The 23,192-nt window shown below is 40.1% G+C and overlaps 1 protein-coding gene across 4 annotated transcripts in view; it reads left to right on the top strand.

The window, feature by feature from the left end:
• The window catches only part of MACROD2 (mono-ADP ribosylhydrolase 2), a 2,105,833-nt gene that overhangs the window by 1,613,147 nt on the left and 469,494 nt on the right, over positions 1-23,192 (top strand). The window lies entirely within an intron of this gene.

Genomic DNA, 23,192 nt, shown 5'->3' with positions numbered 1-23,192 from the left:
TTTGTTCTTGGGATGCAACTTGTCCTTTATTCACACTTCAAGAACTCTTAATTATTTCAACTGCTACACTTGGGCACATTTCCAGGGGTTCAGAGCTTTAATACAATCCTGCCCAGCCTAAGATATACCTATCTCTTTATATATTTTTAATAAACATTTTTAAAAGAAACCAGTGGAAGTGATCCTGTAACCCCTTGATTTTAATCCTTCATGGAGTCTTCTCAGGATGATAACACACAATGTCACTACTGCTTTTTTTTTTTTTTTTTTGCATTTTTCTGAAGCTGGAAATGGGGAGGCAATCAGACAGACTCCCGCATGCGCCCAACCGGGATCTACCCGGCATGCCCACCAGAGGGCGACGCTCTGCCCCTCTGAGGCGTCGCTCTGTCGCATCCTGAGCCATTCCAGCACCTAAGGCAGAGGCCACAGAGCCATCCTCAGCGCCCGGGCCATATTTGCTCCAATGGAGCCTCTGCTGCGGGAGGGGAAGAGAGAGACAGAGAGGAAGGAGATGGGGAGGGGTGGAGAAGCAGATGGCACCTCTCCTGTGTGCCCTGGCCAGGAATCAATTCCAGGACTCCTGCACACCAGGCCAACACTCTACCATTGAGCCAACCAGCCAGGGTTACTACTGCTTATTCTTGTGAGCTCAGCATGCACTGTTAACCACTTGCTCTCTGAGTTCTGAACCCATTACCGTCTTCTGAGATACTCAAAGGCCCCAAGTTCTGTTCCACACATAGCCTTTGCAGGTGCTGCTCACTGACCAGGAATAGGCTTTTGGCTTTGCCTGGGAAAACTCCACTCATCCATCCGATAGCACCGCACACAGCTCTTATGCTGAGAAACCTACCCCTGTCCCCCAAGATGGATTACTATGCTGCCAAAGGCTTTCGAAGCATCTTATAACTTTATCTTACAGCAGTTATTTGATTAATGAGTATCATCCAACATAGAGACCGTTATTTGTTCATCTAATTATCCCTAGCATGCCTTCCAGGCTTATCATGGAAAAAATAGCTGTCAATGTTTTTGAGCAAGAAATTATATGGTTGGCTATGCTTTAGAAGAATAACCATTGTAGGTATAATAAGTTTGGAGGTCAAATTGGAGAGTAGAATGATTCACAGTCACAATTTCCTACAGGAGACCATTGTAGTGGTCTAGAAAAGAAAATGAAAAAATATCTAAATTACTGATTTTACTGTCACTTGCCAAACTTTTGTTGTGTGCCTACAATATACATGTCAGACACTCTGCTGGGTGCTGAAGCAATAAAAGACTCTATTTGGAAAATGGAAAAGGAGGAATGGATCCAAAGGCACTTTAGGTAGAATCATCAGGACCCACTGAACAATTTTGATGTAGGAGGAAAAGGAATTTAAGGTTTTTGCTCAGTGACTAAATAGAAGGGGATTCTATTAACCCCATTTTAGGACTTTAGAAAAAAAATAGCAAGTCATGACAAAAAGTAGAGAAGTCAATTTCGAACCTGTTGAGTTTGAGATGCTTGTTAGATTTTCAGGTGAATCAGCTGACACAGTTACAGTATTTGGAATGACTTCCCTGCTCAGTGCAGAGCTTCTGTTAGGTTCTGAATACTGGCCTGTAAGGACAAGGAAGACAGCAAGGCCTATTTAAAAATATGTGGGTACTTTTTTTTTTTGAAACTGCTGCTCACTTCTATGACCTTTAGAGTGTTCATATATTGAATGACTAAATAAAAATAATTGATTTATTTTTTTAAAATAACTGCTGCAAAAATGTTTTATAGATAATATAATTTGACTATAAAGCAAGCAAAATAGTCTTAAGTATAAACATGAATAATAAAGTATTGTTATTGAGTGACAATAGGTTAAATTAATATATACTATTCTACTGCTTTTTTGTGTGCTAATTGTATGCCCTAGAATACATACTATATAAAATACCTGTATTTTTTGTCATATAAATGTTATATATATATTTTTTTTATCTGGCTTTGTTTTTTATTTTTTAATTAAATTTATCAGGGTGACATTGGTTAATAAAATTATATAGGTTTCAGGTTATATCTATATTATATAAAATATAAATTATAAAAATATGATTTATATACAATGCACTTTTGTTATTTTAAATACATACCAGAACAGTTTATTTCATTTTTTATCTTCTCTTTTTCTTAATATATAACTTGTATTTTTCCCTCTAAGGCAATGCTTAGGGATATATTTAACCAACAATTGCAGTGATAAATAGATCTTTTGTGCCAAGCTTCAAAATCTCAAAAGATCTAGGAGAACTATGAAACTGCAACAGATAAACCCAGAGTGTATGAGCCAAATGCTTTTTCTAAAATGAGTAAGATTCAAATCAGTGACAAGTAGGAGCATGTGGGCTTAAGCTGATTATAGGAAGACACAGGTGTGCATAATGTCACAAACGCATACAGAATTGTCTAAGAACAGCTTGCCTTGCTGATTCTTTAATGTGACATGAAACTTGGACCAAGCGTGCAGCAGTGCTGAACCATACCAACTCTGGCATTGCCTTTCCGGTATCTATTCTAGCATTGCATATGGTTTTTTTTGTTGTTTTTTTTCTGTTTTGTTTTTGTTCAGTAAATTTTTTATTTAAGCACTGGAGTAAATTTGAATAAGTTAAGGTTTGACTGGAGATATTTTCACTGACTTGTTTTGACTGCCAAATTTCCCTGCATATCTGACGAATTCCCCAGCATATTTTAACAAAATGAAATTCTAATTTCACACAGTCACTCAATAAACACCGATTTAGAAATTAGTCCAAGGTGAGCACTATACTAGACTTTAGGTAGGAGAGATAAACAATAACAAGAGAGTTATAGCTGCGAGGCAATTGCACACGGAGGACACAGGGAAGTATATGTAAAAATATTGGAATGGCAGAGAACATGGATGCTCAGATTATGGCAAATGACTCAACACAGCTGGATGCATGAGCAGAAATACTACTTGAATGTGGGAAAGTGGTATGATGGGCTAAATAATTAGTCAGGACCAAAGCATGATCAGCCTTGAGTGCCAAACTGAAGTCCAGACTTCCAAAGGTCACGAGGATCCATGTCCCGTGGTGTGCATGGACTTTTAGCAAAAAAGTAACATGTCCAGGTTTACAGTTTAGAACAATGACCCTGGCCACAGTAGGGAAGATGGGTTGGGAGGTCAGACAAGAAATCAAAAGAGAAGCTAAGATGGCCAAGTAAGAGTCTCATTCAAATAAGAATAAAGAACACTTGAACTAAGGACAAACCATTCTATGTGGGAAGAAGGGGACCGATTGTGATAAATCTAAAACTTGGATGCTGGATAGGACAAGGAAGAATCCTGGAGGAACTGGTTAGATGGAAGTGTATTTCAGTGAATGTTGCCATAACAAAGTACCTCAAACTCGGTAGCTTACAGAACCAAAATTTATAGTCTCATAGTTCTGCAGGCTAGAAGTTCCCAAAGCAGGGTGTCAGCAGGGTTCAGTTCTTTCTCCCAGCTTCTGGTGGTTTGCTAGCAGTCTTTGGTGTGCCTGGGTGAGAAGCATCCTCATTATCTTCATCTTCATATGACATTCTCCTTGTGTGTATCTCTGTGTCCAATATTCCCTTTTTTTATGAGGACAACAGACATATTGGATTAGGAACCCATCCCATTTTAGTATAACTTCATCTTAACTAATCACATCTGCAATGACCCTTTTTTCCAAATAAGATCATATTCTGAGGTACTGAGAGTTAGAACTTTAACATATGGCTTTCTAGGAGGCACATTGCAATTTATAACAGGGTGCTACCACTGAGATAGAAAATGCAGGAAGATAGTCCAGTTTTTATGGAAAGAAATGATTGATACATTATTATTTAACACTGAGTTTGAAGTAACAAGGAGCTATTCAATGATTTTTTTTCTCTGTTTTTAGGGTATATCTTATTTTTTAAGTTTATTTTTCAATTACAATTGACATACAATATTACATTAGTGTCAGGTGTACAACATAATCTTATACTCTAACAAGTGATTACTCTGGTAAGCCTGCTACCCATCTGACACCTACGCAGTTATTACAATGTTATTAACTCTATTTCCTATGCTCTACTTTATATCCTCATGACTTTTTCAATAACTGGCAATTTGCATTTCTTAATTCCTTTTACCTTTTTTACCCATTCTCCCAACCCTCTCCTATCAGGTGACTCCTGATTTTTTCTCTGTATCTATGAATCTGTTTATGTTTTGTTTGTTTATTTATTTTGTTTTTTAGAGTTAACATGTAAGTGACAATATATGATACTTATCTTTCTATTTCTGACTTATTTCACTTAGCGTAATAGCCTCTAGGTCTATCCATGCTGTTCCCAATGGTAAGATTTTATTTGATTTTTATAGCTGGGTAATATTTCATTGTATATTGAATACATCTTTATTCATTCATTTATTGATGAACACTTGGATGGCTTTTATATCCTGGCTACTGGAAATAACGCTGCAATGAACATAAGGGTGCATATATCTTTTCAGTTTGGTTTTCTTCAGATAAAACTTCAGGAGTGGTATAGCTCAGTCATATAGTGTAATTCTATTTTTAATTTTAAAGAGCCTCCATATTGCTTTCCACAGTGGCCACACCAGTCTGCCTTCCCACCAACAGTGCATGAGGGTTCCCTTTTCTCCAACACTTGTTTATTGTTTTACTGATGATAGCCATTCAGATAGGTATGTGATGATTTATTTCCAGAACTGAACTTATCAGAACAACAACAACAACAACAACAACAACAAAACAGAGCCTCTTAAAAAGAAAGGCTTTGGGTATGCTGCCTACTTTAATCTCATTTCTCTTGATTTAATATAAAATTATTTAAATAATACTAACATAAGAGCTGAAATTTGGATACTAAGTGGAAATTTAAAAATTCAAAAGGAAAGAGCCAAGTAGACAAATATAGGGGAGGCTTTCCAGGTAAACTTCAGCAACTTGGCTTCCACATGATGTGTTTTGGTTAATGGGCAAAGAGCCCAGACTTGGTGGAGAGAACTGAGTCTTTGATTTTGTTCAGAATATTTTGATTCTGTCATATGACTGACACTTAACCATATGTCTCAAAGCGACATCTTGTGTGATATTGAGGTTTTGCCTAACAGTTTTCCTCAGAAAACTCAGAACATTTAGCCAATTCTTTAATATATTGCTGTCTAACAGATTTTCTGATTGTAAGGAAAACAACTCTGAGAAAACACTTATTTTTTAAATGTATCTATATCTATCTATCTATCTATCTATCTATCTATCTATCATCTAAATTCTTTGTTTCCCAGTATAGTACCTCATATATGGTAGATGTGAAACAAATCCAGTTGCTGAATGGCTGTTGTTTAAATATTTTTTTTTGCCTAGGCTTTGAAAATAATCTCTATAACATATTTCCATGTAATATGTAGACCTTTATACAATATAATGCTCTCCCTTCCCCTCTGTGTCATGTCATATTTGTTAACAAGTTGAAGTGATGCTAGCAAATGAGCCAAACTTGGGTGTTTAGTCTTTCCTTCCAGTGGTATGAGCACTGTTGTTAGACAAGGGTGTTAGGTAATAGTGGGAGACCTCTGAGGTTGTGACCTGTACCACTGATGCTGACGAGGGCCTGCTTTGTGCCTCCCAATGTGCCCAACACCGTGAGTTTATATAAAGAAAGCATATAAGAGGGTGTCTCCTGTGAGCCAATCAGAAGCCAAGATTGTTGGAGTCAGACTATCTTCACATCCCACTCAGGTACTATCTAGCTGTATGACCTTGAGCAAGTTATATGACCTTTGTAAACCTCATTTCTACTTTCTAACAGGTAATAGTACTTGCTTCCTAAGGTTATTGTGAGCTTAATGGTTGTAAAGAGAATGGGCTTATGGAAAAAGTAATTAAATTGTAGACAGACATTATTGTTAAAATTATTATCACCAATTTCCACTCTCTTGGTCTCATGAAGAAACCATTGAAGACAGTAGGACGGAGATGGAGAAGACGTCATACTTGCCATGGATATTTAGAGTGAAGAGGGACCAATGGAGGTGATCCTGTAATCACGGAAGGGCTCTAGAGGGAGGGGAGACTTCAGTGGTCCTTTAGAGATGGATTGCTTTAAAAAGGTGGAAAGACAGAGTAAAATGCTCTGTCAAGACTCCAGCATTTTAGTCACTTGACTGATTTGACTACTCTGAAATCTGTTCCCCTACACACTTCCCGCAGGAGCACAGCTTCTCCCAATATTTACTACTGTGAGGTTCATCAAACAGCCAAGTGATTTCTGAAAATATAGGGATCCTGACCTTTGCCTTTCCCTCGGCTGTGAACTTAATCATCTTTGATGAATAATGCCAGCTCTGTTTGTGTGCACAAAACTTGTGACTGGAATTCATGGGAGAGACTTATCCATTTTCTTTGGGACCCAACCCATGACTCTTTCATAGCCCGCTGATGGAGGGGCGGGATCTGGGAAGGGCTGAGGGTCAGCTCCTTCCAGACTGAATTCCGGATTGGTATTTCTATTCTGCACGAAAATGTGATTGATAAACATGGCCAGGCAGAGATTTAGCATTTGTTACCTCTTTAAAACTGAAATTTCCACTCCTTTTGGTAACTTTTAAAAACTGTTTATATAATACTGCTTGATACTAAAATCTTTTATTTGGGATTTTTAAATGATTAGAGCAAGTGTGGCTTAAGACTTTAAATTTTAGTTCGACTCAAACCCAGGTTCAAATATATGAGCTCAAGGTCCCCGAGTAGATGACTTTGCTTTTCTGAGTATCAATTTTCTCATCTTTTCAAAGATGAGAAAGATGACTGTGTCCCACTTATAAGGCTGCCGCTAATATGGAGGATCTATTGTATACTGCAAAAAGTATTTGGCACATAAGAGCCCCTCAATAAAGTTTCACCACTATTATTTTAATGGTATCTCAGGCAGATGTTCAAGTTTTCATGGCCACAGCCATCGAAAGTTGATACCTCTGGAACAAGGAATGTCATTTCCATGACTTTCAAGTCATGACAGTGGAATGATGGGACAGCTTGCTGCAGAGAATGGAAACTTGAAAATGATTTCCATCCAGATAATTAACTAAAACTTAAAAAAAAAAAAAAAAAACCAAACCCACGGCACTCTATTTTCACAATTTTAAGCAGTAGCTTAAAACAATAAGCACCCCCTTCTCTAAATAAGTGGCTGAGAACAGTAAGCACTTTTTTTTTTTTGTCTGTGACTTTATGGGCCAGAAGTTCCAACCAAGTGGCTGTGCTGCTCTCAGCTGTTCTTGCTCTTGTGCCTCTGGGAGGCAGATAGCTCTGGGCAGGTCTAGGCTCGGCTTGGCCATGTTTGTTCAATCTATTTCACCTGTCTCCCATCCTCCTTCTGGGATCAGCAGCCTGCCTGGGCATGTTTTTCTCATGGTTATGGCAGAGTTCCAAGGCTGAGCAAATCCAACAACCCAAAGACTCTGCCTGCATCACATCTTCTAGCATCTTATCGGCCATGGTTGAGCACAAAGTCAAGGGCAGGGAAGGTCACGCCCCCTACCCACAGTGGAAGAGGACTGCAAAGGCCTGTTGGAGAAGTTGTGAACATCGAGTGGGCAAGGAAGTGGGGGCATCATTGTGCCTACTGGAGTTCTACAACATCTGGGTTCTGAGGAATAGACTTTTTACCCTAATACTTATTCTGTCCCTGAAGTCCTAGTTTGCTTTAGTAACTGACACTGCCATCAACAACAGCAGCATAACAGAAAGACTCAGTTAGATTCTCATCTATAGATTCTCATATAGCCACAGACTGAGCTAATAGAAATAACCCAAACTCTTATCTCAAGAATATAGACTCCTTAGCCGGTAGCAAGAATTATCGCCAACAGTTTTGAATAGGTTCTCACTGATTTCAGAGCTAGTTTGAAAAGGGTTGATTACAATCTCTAGTGGATTCTGAGTTATGCCATGGAGATGTGCAAGACTAATTTGTTTTAAGCAGCAGAGAAGCCATTCCAGATTAGATTGCCTGGCATTGTCCTCATCTGTGAATAGAGTCTGTCTTGGGTCCAAGAGCCGAGTGTGAAATTGGTCATGACTACATTAACAAGTGCTGGGTGATCTGACAAACCCTGGCTGTCCAAAAGTCCTCTTCTTCACCAGCTTCTGTGGGCATGTGCGCATTACTCATGTAACTCAGGACACAGCTAGATAGAGTTCATCAGATTGCTTTTAATTGCTTTTTTCCCCCCAATTTATTTAATTATTGTTAGGGAGCATGACAGATCTATGTAGCTTTTAAGAGTCAACCTCAAAGACGGGTTCTTAGAGGAAGCATGTCTTGCTTTTACCCTTTGACTTCCAGCTTACCCACCCTCTACCACCCTCCAGTCCTCCAGGGAAATTCCTCAGCCCCCTGGGCAGTGCTGGGGTCAGACTCTGGGCATATAGGCCTTCGAGTTCATGCTGCATTCCTCAGAGAGACCTCGAGGACTTTAGGAGCTGAGCGAGTTTGGCTGTCATTTGAAAATGCTTTTCTTCTAACCATTTGTATTTAAAAGCTAATTTTTCCTCTGCTTTCAAGTAGATTCAACTGCATTTCACATCACTGACATGTAGCCCACATTACAGTGATGGGGATGGAGGGAGACAGTTCAATCAAGGGATGTTCTCTCCGGGGAGGGAATGAATATTATCTGTTCATCTTGCAATTCAGGATTCTGGGAAAATTATGATGTTTGGCAATGGCGCTGGCTAGACAGAAAGACACATAGATTGCATGGTGTGAGAAAAGCCTGCTTAATGTGGAGGTCTCCTTAAAACAGTGGGTATTGGCTGCAGGCAAAATATTAAGCTGCAAATCACTGGTTTGCAACTCCTTGATCATCAGTTGTAATCCCAAGAACATATTTAATTTCCTATTTAGTCCTAATTTTTCTTTGTTCCTTAATGATGTTTCTTCCCACTCAAAATAAGCCATCTGTTGGCAGCCGCCCACAGAAAACAGATACTGCACACTCAGTGATCTGGGAATGAGGTTGTTACTCTCTAACAATGAAGAACAGGTCTCTTTGGATTTATGAGGTCAACTTTAAAATTTCTAATTTTCCTTTTTATTCTTTATTTTGACCCATATATAGTATTGGAAATAAATCTTGTTTCATTGTATTTTCTGAAATGCTTATGACAAAGTACAAAGCTATGTACTCAAGGGGACGGAGAGTTAACAGCTCAGCTCGGAGATGCATTATGCCATTTTTTAGCCCTCACTTTAATAAACCCCTGAATTTACCATCTTTTCAAGAAAATGAAGTCTAACTGGAAGTGCACACTAGAACTGAAACTATGGCAGAATATTTGCTTCCACTTGAACGTTGTGAGGAGGGTGTGGGCCGAGTGTGGGCGCCAGGACAGGGAATGAGCAGAACACGACTTATTCAAATCTCCCCTGTTCCCTCCCAGTCTTTGCCCAAATCCATCTTTCCCCTGTGTTTGAACAGTAATCCTAATGGAAAGAAGGGAGTCTGTTTGATTATGGACACACATAATGGCAGCTCACACTGCTTCAACTTGAGGCACGTGCCAGGCACTGTGTGCTAAGTGCGGTATGGGGACTTTGTCCTGTGATCCTCTCACAGCCCCGTGAAGTCTCCCCTAATATTTGCCTTGCACACGAGAAGACAGTCCTAGAGTTCCACTTCTATTAAGTTTTAAAGTCTGGATGATAGCCTGGGAAGTTCTGATTTTATGGAATCTCCACATTTAAGCTAATATTGGAAATGGGTTAACAATGAAGTTGTTTTATCCTGAACACCTGCGGGGAACCTCCTAAGAATAAAGAAAATAATTGAAGTTGGCTTAAAAGAAAGTGTCAGAAATAATGAAATGGACGCACAAAGCTCATCGATACAAAGGTGAGGGAGGCAGGGAAGCCTCAGATCCTCCTTTTGCACCTTTATGTTTTGAAATATGATTCCTTTGATGCCATTTCTTTAGTGGTTCCTGCCTCCGCGTTAGATGACTTTTCTATCTCCCAGACCCAGAGCAATTAAAGGCTAGGTAATATCACTGTTTCACCATGTGAAGCTTGACATCTGATTCATACATTGCTCAGCCTGAAGGCATATTTCTCATACTCACCTGGGTGCATGTCAAGCAGTGAATTGATCTCTTTTAAGATTCAAAAGGAATTCCCTTTTCCAGAGGAGATTCAGGTGAGTGAACAAAATTAATGTCCCTATTACTCCCCATCTTCTTTAATTAGTGAACCAGAGAGCTAACAATTATCTCACCTGTCAGCTGTCTTGACAGTTTGCTGTTGAGTTCAAACCAAAGAAAGATTCTCCTCTTAATCTCAAACCCCGGTGATTGATATCAAAGTCTCCACTATCAGAGGTCTACTTACACACCATTAGTGTGACCTTCATGATATTTTGGTTTCTGTTCTGTTAATCTAAAGTCTCAGATCCTCCCTCCTTCCGTCGGGGATAATATTCTGACTAATAAATGTCACTCACTACATGGTGTGGGTTGCCTCATCTCACAAATTTCCACTGTCAAAATATTCTCCGCAGTACTAGACAGATGGAAACCAGTCCAGGGAGCAAAACAAATGCTACTGCAGCTTTTAGAGCACTCCGTACGTAACAGTACTAGCTGTTCTTATCTCATAATATGCCCATTGCCATCATTTTTTCCCCCTAACAGTCTGTCCTTGATGACAAGTTCTATTCCATTTTCGTGATGGGGGGATCATGTCTCTAAGCCATATGTTGTAACTGGAGGACTAGCCCCGTTGTAGCCTTTAGATTCTTATGAAAGTGGGACAGTACCTCTCATATTACCTCCCATTGTCTTAGGACCTACCTCATTTTGATTCTGTATCCTACTCATTTCCCCAGCTGACCAAACAAAAGAACACATGTCATGTGATTGCAAATTTGTAGGATGGAATAAATAAATCATCTAATTGTTCTCCTCTGCCAAATTTTTTGATTCTCATTTTCAGAGGATGCTCTGTCTCCTGCCATGAGCTGACACTGTGCTCCTGGCTCTGTAGCAGAATGGAGCAGCTGGCCAAGACAGATGGATCTCTGTGTTGATCCAGTGAAGTTTCTCCTGTGCAAACCTTCATTTCCCCGTTAGGCCTATTAGGCATTTTTCATGTCAGAACCTGCCCTCTATTCGGATTTCACCCTCCTCAGTAATTGTTTCTGAACGAACTGCGCTTTTGGGATAAGCACCCTCTACGTAATGTTTGCAACTCCAGTATACTGGTCAGGGTTGGAAGTAGCTATACACTATTCTTAAATTCATACTCATTGTTTTCTATATCCATCCATTTATTTATTGATTTTATCTATCTATCTGTTCATACATCCATCTACACATTCATCTATCTATCCACACCTACATCCATTTACCATCCACCCATTCTTCTACCTGACCATTTATTCAGTGGTTCATTATTTCTTAATATATGAAGATGGTCTCAGAACTCAGCTTTACCTTGTTTTCTGATTATGTAAAGCTGATCTAACTTTTGCTGCTCTGACTGATCCAGTAAAAAGCCTACTTTTTTATAGTTCTAAGGAAAAATATTTAAAACTTTACAGTTGAAACTTAGTGGTTTCAGAACATATTGCTAATTCTTCAACACTCCTCCATTTGAAAAGAGGAAGTTTTTGTTCCCTTCTCATAAAGCTGGGCTAACCTTGGTGATGTGATTTCACTAATAGAATTTAGCAGAAGTAATGTTGTGAAATGTCCAAGTCAAGATCAGTAAACACCATGCATCTTCTACTTGGTTCTCGTGGGTTTTTTGTTTCTGGGAAGGGGAAGATACCCTGTAAAACGTAGTACTACCTTGAGACCGCCATGCAGGAGAGGACATATATAGACACTCTGGCCAACAGTAGAGTTGAGCTCTCAGCCAACAACCAGCGTCAACTGTCAGTCATGGGACTGAGCCGTGTTCGATGTCCAGAACAGTCAAAACTTCAGAAGATTTCAACCCCGACTACATCTAATTTCACCCTCTCGAGAAACCCCAAGCAAAGTCTTTCTAGCCAAGCCTTTTCTGAATCCATGACCCAAACAATATGAGCATAAAAGAAAATGGTGTTTTAACTGCTAAGTTTTGGTTTAATTTGTTCAGCAGTAATGATAACTGAAATAAAATGAATATTTAACTAGTACGTTACTGAGACTATCAGAGGATATAAAAATTATTTTTTAGAAATGAATTTGTTTTGTTTTGTTTTGTTTTGAGAGACGAGAGACAGAAAAGTAGGGTTAAGAAACATTAAATCGTAGTTGCTTTCACCTTAGCTGTGCATCGACTGCTTCTCATACATGCCTTGACCAGGGCCAAGCCAGTGTCCCCTTGCTCATGACAGCAACCTTGGGCTTTTCATGCCAGTGACCTTTTGGGCTCGAGCTGGTAGGCTTGTATAGCATGTAGACAATGTGTCATTCAATCCTGCTACCTCAGGGCTTGAAACCAGCTACCCCAGAATTCTGGGTCAGCGCTTTACCCAGGATACTATGACACCATCAATCAGGCAAGATGAACTAACATTTTTTTTTAGTTTTCACCTTTCTGTTTTAAACTACAGTATATTTGTTTTGTAAGTTTTGCTGTTAGATGGAGATTGAGACAGAAATAGAACTAGAAAGCATGACTGTCCGACAATTTTTTTTCCTCAAAGGAACCTATGATTTATATAAATATGGAGAGAAGATCTTAATTACATGAGTTTGCCGGACAAGCCACTAGAATCTTGTGCTGTTAGGATGTTCTCATTTACATATGGGGTGGGATAGCACACACATATCACCTCTTACGGATTGGGCACCTCACGGAGTAGTCCCTAATTGTTTGGGTAATGGGATTAAATATAAACCAAGGTTTTATTTGACCCTAAAGTTTCATCTCCAGGGGGTAGTGGGGAGCTTTGCATTGCAGTCACTGTTCCCCAGGACCTCCTAGAAAGAGTTCATTCATTCTGTGTCCACCTTAGTCCCAGTGGACACGACATGGAATCCAAGCAGCTTGCCATCAAATCTTGCTAAATCACCAGGTTAGCACGTGCGGGATGACCTTTTCACAGTCAGGGAATATATTAACTTAAATCATGCACTGTCTATTCACTTGCCATGTACATGTATATCAAATACGGATGGCATATTAAAGATATATGTATGTGTGTTTGCATAACTTTATGAAATTAAGAGTAAAGCTGAAGATATTGACACTTCATTTATAAATCCTACAAACTGTATCTTCTAAGAAAAGGGACTATTTTTTAGTATAACAGCAAGAGCATTATCATTATCAGGAAACTTGTCTCTAATGCAATAGTGCAGTTCCTATTTCTCTTCCTCTAGTTGCCTCAGCGGTGCTTTCTGCCTTTGCTAACACAGTGGCCCAGGCCCCACACTTAGGTGTCAGGTCTCATTCTCTGGTAACCTAGAAAAATGTCCCCACCGTTTTCGTGTTCAATGAAATTGACATATTTTAAAGTGTCAAATCCCGTTATTTTTGGAATGTTGTACAATTTAAATTTATATTATTATTTATTTATTTTATTTTATTATTATTTTTATATTTTGACAGAGAGAGAGGGACAGATAGGGACAGACAGAAAGGGAAAGAGATGAGAAGCATCAATTCCTTGTTGTAGCACCTTAGTTGTTCATTGATTGCTTTCTCATATGTGCCTTGACCAGGGGGGCTACACAGAGTGAGTGACCACTGGTTCAAGCCAGTGACCCTGGGGCTCAAGCCAGCGACCTTTGAGCTTGAGCTTAGTGACCATGGGGTCATGTCTGTGAGCCCATGCTCAAGCTGGATGAGCCCATGCTCAAGTTGGCGACCTCAGGGTTTCAAGCTTGGGTCCTCCATGTCCCAGTCCGATGCTCTATCCACTGTGCTTCCGCTGGGTTGGGCTTTATTATGTTTTCAAAATTAAATTCAGGCTATAACTTTTTGATAAGCATATTTATAGATGCTATAATTTCCCCCAGTACATTACATCAGGAGGTTCTTGTCATTTATTAGTCTCATTATTTGTGATATAAGGTGTTATCCCTTATACATTTCTTTTTATTTTGTAGTTGTATTTTTCTTTTAATAATTTCTAATGACACTTCCAAACTGTGTAAATATTCTGTTTTTTTTCACCCTTCTGGAAATTGTTTATCTTACAGTTTTAGCATACGGTGATGAGTCTCACTTAAATCAATTATTATACCGGTGATTACAAACTGGTGACCTTCTGGTCCTACCAGAGATAAGTGTTCCCTGTTTCCTGCCAGGGTAGGTTTGAGGGAAGGAAGGGGGTCAGGTAATAAAGGGCAGTCAAGGGCATAGGGAGGTTCAGCTGCTCCTTATATAGACTTACCACAACCCCCTTCGCCCCAAACTTTGCCCCTTTTTTACTGGCTCCGGTGTCTCCACCTGAGCCTTCCCCGGTGTCTCTGACAACAGTTGCTTTCTATTATGTAGTTACCTTCTCTCAGAGCTCTCAGTTTGTAGTTTTTCTTTCTTACTCTGCCTCTCATCCCATCTATTTGAGAAGCATTGGCTTTCCTTGTCTTTTGTAACCACACTCCCTACTCTTGTGTTCCTGTGGGCTTTTATTTTTCATCATTATTTTACCATCGCTTTAGTGAACTCTCAGAAGGAAATGGAGAGGAACATATGTACTTAAAATGTCATGTTTTGTGTATTTTGATGTTATAAAACTTAACTTCCACAGACAAAGGCCTTAAATCTCCATTCATGTTGCATTGTTTTACATACAAGAATATTTCCTTCCTCGGTGTCCACACTATTATTTTTCTATCTGTTGGTTATTATAATGATTACCATAAGTAAGCATTTACTACTTTCAAAGATAAAAAAAGAAAATTCTGGCTGTTTATTTGCATGTAGAATTTTTTTTCTGAGAAATCTATGATTTATTTTCTCTTTAAAAGGGTGTATTTGTTCACTTATCAAACTTGGGGAAGGTGTGGTAAGTATGTGGAGGGGGGACATGTCTTTTCCTCCCACCATAGTTCACTAGAGGTTCTTCCCTTTCTTGAACGGAGTTCAAGAAATATCACTCTCTTGCCCAAATCATTATTGGGACTTTGCCACAATCCTTGGGTGGTTTGGGAAACCATTTGTAAACTCGTGGGGATACTCATAATCCTTCCTTAGTTTTCTAGACCTCTCTGAAATGTTTGAGTGTTCAGAGCCCTTCTGTGGTCGCCTAACTGGGGATCTGGTCTTCAGGCAATTCTGGAATCTTTGAAGTCTGATTATTCTGTGATGCTCTAATCTGCTAGTAAGTAGATTATAATGAAAGTGGGAGGCCCTTGAATGGGTAGGTGTTTGTTAAAGGTGATGTGTGAAAGTGTGCTGTGGCCATGCTGGTGATGCCTGTTCCGTTTGCCCTTGGTCCCTCGGAGTCTGCCTGCAGCTGTCGGGGACAGTTCCCATCTACGCAGACAGTGTTCTATTTCTGATACTTCCACCCCCTACTTCCTTTTCCAGGGACATCTCCAGTGCCCTGGAATTCTTCCTTAGTCCCACTGAGGTGTAGCCTGGAAGTGACAAAAATTCAATACCTCCAAGGGCATCCCTTCACCAGGAAGGGGCAGGAATCAGGAATAAATACCCTGGTATCTTCGTTCTCACTGGTGCAGTTTGACAAGTGTCCAGTAGCTTCCTCAGATACAATCTGAGCCCATTACCCATCCTGTAACCACTCATTAGCACCCCTTTAATGGACTTTCTCTCTTCTCTGTCTTGTTTCCACCTTCCTCCCTTATACTTTCTGGGATCACTTCTGAAATAAACTAAATGTTTCCAAGTCTTTCTCCTAGGTTCTATTTTTGAGAGAACTATAGCAAAGATTCAGAAAGTTCCAGAAAAAAAGTAGTTACTCTTTGCTGCCAATCGGTTCTGCTTTGATGCATAACAAATCATTTTTTTAATCTCAATATATTAGGTTTCTTTTAACAGCAGCTGGTGGGTTTATGGTATAAATAACAGAGGTAATATATGTATTATTATTATTATTATTATTATTATTATTATTATTATTATTTCAGATGAGAGGAGGGGAGATAGTGAGGCAGACTCCTGCATGTGCCCCAACCGGGATCTACCCGGCAAACTCTGTCTGTGGCAGATGTTCTGCCTATCTGGGGCCGATGTTCTATCTGTCTGGGGCCATGCTCACAACCGAGCTGTTTTTAGCACCTGAGGCTGACATTTGGATCAACTGAGCCATTCTCAGTGCCTGAGGCCATACTCGAACCAATCGAGCCACCGCCTGAGGGAGGAGAAGAAGGACAGGAGGTAGAGAGGGAGGGGTAGAGAAGGAGCTAGCCGCTTCTCATGTGTGCCCTGACCGGGAATTAAACCCAGCACGTCTATATGCCTGGCTGACACTCTATCCTCTGAGCCACCAGCCATGGTCATGTATTTATATTTTTAAATCTCTATTATTGCTGCTATGTGCCAGGCCTTCTTTTAGGGACAGAGAATATAAGAGTGGACAAAATAAACATAGCCCTCCCCCTCCAACAGAATCCTAAGACTCCAGTGATGATGATATGGACAAATAACCTGTCAGTTATAATGCCGGCTGGGGGCTACAATGATAGTGGGTGTCCCATTACTGTAGTAAAGCATGGTGGGGTCAGAAAGGCTGTCTTTGTTCACCCTTGTTTCTCAACTTCTAGCATAAGACCTGGAACACAATGGGTATTTCAGAAGTATTTATCAAGTAAAAGAGGTATTTAAAAAAAAATGAGTTCTATTAAAGGAACTGCAGAAATGATCAATGTGACCAGAATAAACCAGATAAAGGAAAGTTGGAGGGCTGGACAAGGGTCTAGCACACTGTGTTTAGGAGGAACAGCATTGTCCTAGGAGGAGCAGGAGCCAATGAGAAGTTCTCATCAGTAGAGGGACAGCATCAGTTTGGCATTTCATATGTCCATTCTTCAGGCATTATAAAGACTGGATCAGAGCCAGCAGAGTGCGGCTCGGGAAAATGAATTAGAGAGCTGTGCTGAAATCCACAGGAGAGATGACTGCAGTCCCACACCTGCTCGTGGTAGTAGGGATGTGGAGGATGCCTGGGTGGGAAAGAGATTTGGGAGATAAAATGGATACCACTTAGTCAGTGTTGGATGTCAGCAGTGGGGTAGGGAGACACAATGCTGATATTGCCCAGGGCTCTGACCAGCATGGCTCCCGTATTCAGGGCCCCAGGAGTGCGTTGAGGGGTGAAGGTGAAAAGAAGGGAATTCACTCCAGGACAGAGCTGAAAGAGGAAAGGAAGTTTGGCCAAGCTTGTTCTATATTACATTTCCCTCTGTCCATATGGGCCTAAAAGGATTATTTGTTTATGAAAAAAAGATAAATCCAAAATATGTCACTAACTTATAGCTAGCTAACAGATCATTTATAACCTTATAGATCTGAATGTGTTTCAAGTAAGGTGAAAATTTTGTACAATATATTAATTTTAATATCAAATGAGTGTTTTGTTTTTAACAGTTGAACCTATAAATCATGGTAGTTCCATCTGGAAAAAAGAAAAACTATAATGTTCATTTTCTTAAACAAAACATGCATGTTAAGAAGAGTTATTTATTGAAATGGTTTAACAAAATTGATTCTAGCTCTTTAGATGCAGTTTCTTATTTGGAAATTGTTTCTTTTGGAAATGTGAGGAAGGGTAAGAAGGTTAAATAGAGCTGAGGTAGCAAGCTGGGCCATAAAACAGGCATGTGTTTAAATTCTGAACACCGAATAAAAATGTCCTAAAAGACCTTTGTTTGGAAGGAAATGACTTTAGCTATTTAGCCTTGAAGGGAATAAACAGCCTCATGCATACATACCAATCCTGTGAACACGCTCCCAGACTCCTTGGCTTTGATTCATTTCAAACTACACAAATCTTCAAAGGGGAGAAAGCCTTGCTTCTTGTAGCATGTCATAAAAATGCAGAAGCTCCTGATTTTACGTACTTGGGGTATGACAAATCTCTAAAGACAGGGAGTGAAAAGGGGTCTGAGTGTGTGTGTATGAAGGGTGCAAGGAGCAAGTGTGTGGAGGGGCCTCTGCTGTTCACGTGAGGAAGAGTGAGAGGAGGCAGGGGGAGGAAGCTCACAACCAGAGCCTGTCAAGTCCCCCGACACCAGCTGCAGCCCTGGATGGGGAAGCTCTTGTGTCCTCCCCATCGATTCCCACATCAGAGCCCTGACTAATTCCACCCATGCCTGTCCCTCTTTTAGAGGAGGGAGATAAAAGTGTATGACCGAGATCTGAAAATTGTCCAGCTAATAGATTATTATTTGAACCAAATGTTTCCATTTGAGTTTCTTCCTCTTGCAACTAGTTCATAGTTTTAGCAATGCAGTTTGATAGACTTTTAAAGCCCTGCTTTCACAGTGATCTAGCATTTTCCAGGAAAATAAAAAAGGACGCGTACCCGTAACTGTCGATCGTGGGAAGTGATGGATTGGTTGTGCCCTTTGCTAGTCCAAAACAGCTCACTGAAAGTCTGGAGGAACAGGTAAAGAGGTTGGCAGCTGGGACAATGCATTTTCAAATTTATACTCTGAGTTTGTCACACTTATCCAGAAAATTTGACACCAGAAATAACTGTAAATTAACTGCAATTGAAAATGTGTGACATTTATAGCTTGGCATAATCTTCAAATGAAGAACGTGTTTATTTGGTGGGAAGGTGGCTTGCTCAGGATTCATTGCCCTGATCTTTATCTCTCTCAGGTCATAAACGGGCTCTCTGGAACTCACGCATTCCTGACTTTCTCAAACCTGCTTCTGAACGGGGCTTGGCTCAATGAAGCAGAGAGGCTTAGAGAAGGAAAATTAAAATAGGTCGTAGGCATCTGTGTCCTCTTTGAGGCCTATCACAATAACAGCCATTCTGGGAACATTGTAAACAGTTTTACCCATCTGTCTCATTTAATCTATTTGGGGATTAAACCTCCTGGCTTCTCAGAGTACAGGGTTATGCGACAGGCTTGCTCACTTGTAATATGTTTTCTGGAATGCTGGTTATTCCAATATTAAATGATGGATTTGGGGCACTGTGTTTACTTAAAGAATCATGAGTCTCTTGATTTATACTAGGACATCTGGCTTATTTTTTTTCTGAAACTTTACTTAAACTGAACCTATTTACCCAGAGATAAGAATTAGGTTTCTGGGAACTCATGGTGCCCAGTCATTGGTGACCAGCGATCAACCCACCACTTTGTAAACTATTTTTGGCATGTTTACTTATAGTATTGGGGTTCCTCAATGGTAAAAATTCTGGAAGAGACCTATCTGAGCTGTAGTTCAAGAACATTACAATGTAGTTCACACAGCTAAGTCTGTGCTTACTATTTTTCTTTCAGAATATAAGAAAAGCCTTCCGAAGATATTATCAAAAAGAATCACTGTCCCTGTTTCTGTTTCTCGTGGGATGGTAGTTTTCTTGTTAAGAACAAATGTTGGTATAAACCGAACTCATCGTGGGGTCCATGTCTCCTCAGTGGACCCTCTTTCAGCTCTGACTTGGTTGGTTGTCATTTGCTACAAAGGGTGAACTTGAATCCTGATCACACTGTGGGACTGAGGCTTGTCAGGAAAGAGGAAAACACACCTCCTCTTTGAGAGAGTGTTCAGCTTTATTTACTGTCTGAGATTTATTCCATGAATTTTCATTTCACCATCTAAGGCTTGTATCAGCTTGGCATTCAACTTGACCAATGTAAGTAAGTAAGGCCAAGCTCTGATCAATTAGACAGGCATGAATTCATCAGTCAAAAAAATTTAAGTAAAGAGAAACTGATAGCAACATAAAATTTACATGCAACTAGTAAGTGCTGATTCATTTATTATTGTGTCACTTTTTCAATAAAAATGGCAACTAATTTACTTTTCTACATATTTTCACTCAAAAATCACATTCAACAGTGCACTCTATTTTAAATAAGCATATATGGAAACTCTTTAAATAAATTCATTCTGTTTTCCTTGGATACAATATTGTTTAGTAAAAATTAGCCCAATCCTTTAAAATACAGTGAGAACATCATATTATATGACCTCACTCATTTGAGGAATCCAATGAACAATGTGAACTGAGGAACAAAATAGAGACAGAGGTGGGATCAAAGGGACCAGAGGGAAAGCGGACAGAGGGAAAGGGGATGAGAGAATGGGAACAGAGAAGGGAAAGAGATTGGTGAAATTATATATAGTATACATAACACAGCATTATAGAGAGCAGAAAAGCAAATCCTGGAGGGAAGGGGAGAGGGCGTTGGTGGGCAGGGGGGATGGGGGATGTTGAGGGGAACATGGGGGTAGGGAGGATGTGTTTGGTGGGACACTTGAATCTATGTAAACACAATAAATTAAAATCAATAAAAAAAATACAGTGAGAACAGTAAGACACAAGTTAGGACTCCTACCTCTTTCTCTTAAATCTTTGACTAGGTAGTAGTGTTAGAGCTTCTGGTTCTATTAGTGAGCTATGTCATGGAGAAAAAACAGCTATGCTTCAGATACAGAGAGAAAGAGAAAATAATAAAAAGAACATTCCATTTGGTTTTTAAAACAAGAAAAAACAGCAAACACAAAAACCAAAGGAAAAGGAATCTAATCTAAGCTTGATCTTAGGGCTTTCCCTGCCACTTGGACTAAGGAAATTCTCTGTTGGCCCTTTGGTCATCTCCAAACCACGGCTTTAAAAACCTACAGTAGCCTGAGACCCTAGCAGCCAAATCAGACATTCTCTGAACTAAGCAAAAGGGCCAACAAGAGACCCAGCCCCAGCGGTCAGATGTGTTTACTATAAAGAGCAGTCAGAAGATGTCAGGTTTCCCCTCTCCAAGGTCATGAATGAACGCCGAGAGCAGGAAGGGGAATTGGGCTTAATTTGGCACAGGTGTTATTAGAGGGTCTCTGGGTCTCCGGGTTTCCGGGTCTCTGGGTCTCTGGGTCATTTGTTTGGAGTTTGTCTCATTGAGCTCCAGCAGATTATCATTCTTGGGCAGACTGGAATGTTTCCCTCTCTGCTCCATCACCAGCTATATTGTGTGGGAGCCATCTTCTCCTCCTCCACCCAAGAACCTTTCTGAAAACACCTTTAGCTGCGATGGTGTCCCAGCGTACTCCTCTAATGTATGCCTGCCTACTAGATACTAGATGCTAAGCTAGGTTCAAATATCTCATGCCATTCTATGTGATGAGCTTGGTTAAGATATAAAAAGAATGTGTAAGGCTGGAGGCCGAGGCCGAGGCCAGGCAGGTCCACAGTGGATTCAGGCAGAAGGTAGAGGAACTGCAGCGCCGGAAAGCAGAGGGCCATTCCCATTTAATAGATTCTCATAACAGCAGACGAGCAAGCTGACGGGAAAATTGCTTCTCAGGCAAACAAACAGCAAAATGGCCCCTCACAGTGGTGGACAGTCAACCCACAATCCACAGTCCGCGATCTCCCCTGAGCAGCAAGCACCCATAGCCTTACATAGGCTCTCCTTTACTCACACGAGCCTCTGCCACATGCTCATGCATTAATCAGGCAAAGTGCTTGCAGCCAGTACACCAGCGAGCAAGCCTAACACAACTGTTTTCCCAACAAGAAGAATCACAGATTAAGTCAGAGGCTCAAGTTATTCTACTAGTTTTTTCAGAAATTCATTAGATCCTGACACAAAGTAAGCAAGACTGTTGTGGGCTGCTTGTGTGTTTTGGCTCTGAGGGCCTTATGGTCACTTCACCGCCACCAACAATGCCAGTTGGTCACTCTATTCTGATTATCCTGTTGACCTGTGGGGCTGGGGTCCCCATGTCCCTCTGCCTCGGCTGCCGAACTGACCATGTGTGGGCCCTGCACCCCAGCGCCTTCCTGCTGCACTAAAATCATGAGATGTTTCCACCTTTTCCACCCTGGCTGAGAGGAAACAGTAACTAAAAACAGTTTACAGAATTGCTGGAGTTCTCCCTTACTCACATTTTGATAAAAGGAGTGTGTGTGTGTGTGTGTGTGTGTGTGTGTGTGTGCGCGCGCGTGTGGTTTGATATCATTAAAATGTGGTAATTTCACTCTAGTGTGTCATTTTTTAAATGTTTCCTCTCATCTTTTAAAGTCTCACCCAAACCTGGAAAGGATATAAGAAATATGTTTCTCTGGCAACCGTACCTCTTTTTACTATTGGCTGAGCTCAACTATTTTGGTTAGGAAAGCAAACTTCAGGCAGTCTTGTGAATTCAATGCTAGGCCTGAAATTCTTTCCTACACAAAGTTACTGCAGATCTTATGGCATCATTCCATATATTTATTATGCAGAAAAGATTGGTTTAAATGACTATAAAAATTAAGATTTTTTTGAATTATTACAAATAATTTCAGATGCTCTAGGATAGTAAACCATTCCACGTGTTATAATATGATAGTAGGAACACATTTTTCTTGTGGTGTAATGCACTAAAATTTTTCAAACTTACTCTATTACATGTATATGGCAGTAAGAGCATAGACCTATTTGGTAACAATAGTGAATAAAAATATGAAATAATAGTAACAATTAGATCCTTATTTGGAAAAAGATTACTAAATGTATCCTGAAGATTTTAATTGATTAAATTAAATTTAATTGCCATTACTTTTTAAATTTTTTTATTTTTAAATTTATTTTAATTTATTGTGTTTACATAGATTCTACTGTTGCCCCGAATGCATCCCCCCTCCCCCGTATTCCCCTCAACATCTCTTTTGCCCCCTCCCCATAGCACTCTCCCACCTTCCCTTCAGGATTATCCCATCCTATCATCCCCTTTCCCTCTGTCCTCTTTTCCTCTGGTCCCTTTGATCTCTCCTCTGTCTCAATTTCATTTTTCAGTTTACATTGTTCATTGGATTCCTCAAATGAGTGAAGTCATATGATATTTTTCTTCCTCTGCCTGGCTTATTTCACTTAACATAATAGTTTCCAGGTCCATCCATGTTGTCTCAAAAGGCAAGATTTCCTTCTTTTTCATGGCCCCATAGTGCTCCATTGTATATGTGTACCACAGTTCTTTAATCCGCTCATCCACTTTAGCTCAGCAGTTCCTTCAAGTCACTTCACAT

The sequence above is a fragment of the Saccopteryx bilineata genome, chromosome 6, assembly GCF_036850765.1.
Source record: "Saccopteryx bilineata isolate mSacBil1 chromosome 6, mSacBil1_pri_phased_curated, whole genome shotgun sequence".
NCBI lineage: Eukaryota > Metazoa > Chordata > Mammalia > Chiroptera > Emballonuridae > Saccopteryx > Saccopteryx bilineata.
This window is presented reverse-complemented; position numbering and strand designations above follow the sequence as displayed.